We start from the raw sequence: 900 nt of genomic DNA, 5'->3' as shown, positions 1-900 counted from the left end.
ACAAGAAGTTAACAAAGTTTCCAGGCAACAAACAACATTCATGTTTCTTCACCAAATGGCCCTTTAATGGTTTGTGAAAGTTTGAGGGTTCACGTATACTCAGGGAATATAGGCAGTGGGCCAATAGCATAAGGTGACTTCTGATTTTCAGAGATGTTGAAATGTGATAAAATATGTGTCTCAGAATAATTGAAAATATATGTTAGCATTTTGCAACTTTCTGTTCTCATCCAATGATATGTGCACATCTTTTTATGTTAGTTTATATAGACCTGCCTTATTTTAATATAACAGCTGCAATATTCCATACTGTGGATATCCCACAATTTATCTAACCACTGTTCTAATATGGATATCTGACTTTTCAGAATATTATGAAAATGCTACAATAAATGTCTTTCACAGGGCTTTTTGAATATTTCTCTAGGATAGATATTTAGAAGTAGAATTGTTGGATTAAAGAGTTTGCCAATTTAAAATTTTAAATTTTTTTTTTTTTTTTTTTGCCTGCACTATGCACTCGTGGGATATTAGTTCCCTGACCAGGGATTGAACCTGGGCCCCCAGCAGTGGAAGTGCAGAGTTCTAACTACTGGACTGCCAGGGAATTCCCAGTTTAAAATTTTAAATTGTCCCCCAGAAGGCCTTATCATTTTGCAGTCCCAACAAATGAGTATTAGAGTTCCCTCACCTTTGCCCACTTTGGATATTATCAACTTACAAATTGTGTCAGTCACACTGGGTTAAGGGTGATGTATTACTATTATTTCATTTTGAGTTTTCCTGATTATTAGTAAGTTTAGAAGCTTTTCATATGTTTATGGCTTATTTATTTTTTTGGTGACTTGTAATTTTAAATTTATTAGTATAATATTTTATATATCTGGACCTGGATATTTA

This window comes from Balaenoptera acutorostrata, chromosome 13 (assembly GCF_949987535.1).
Source record: "Balaenoptera acutorostrata chromosome 13, mBalAcu1.1, whole genome shotgun sequence".
NCBI lineage: Eukaryota > Metazoa > Chordata > Mammalia > Artiodactyla > Balaenopteridae > Balaenoptera > Balaenoptera acutorostrata.
Note: the sequence above shows the minus strand (reverse complement) of the source record.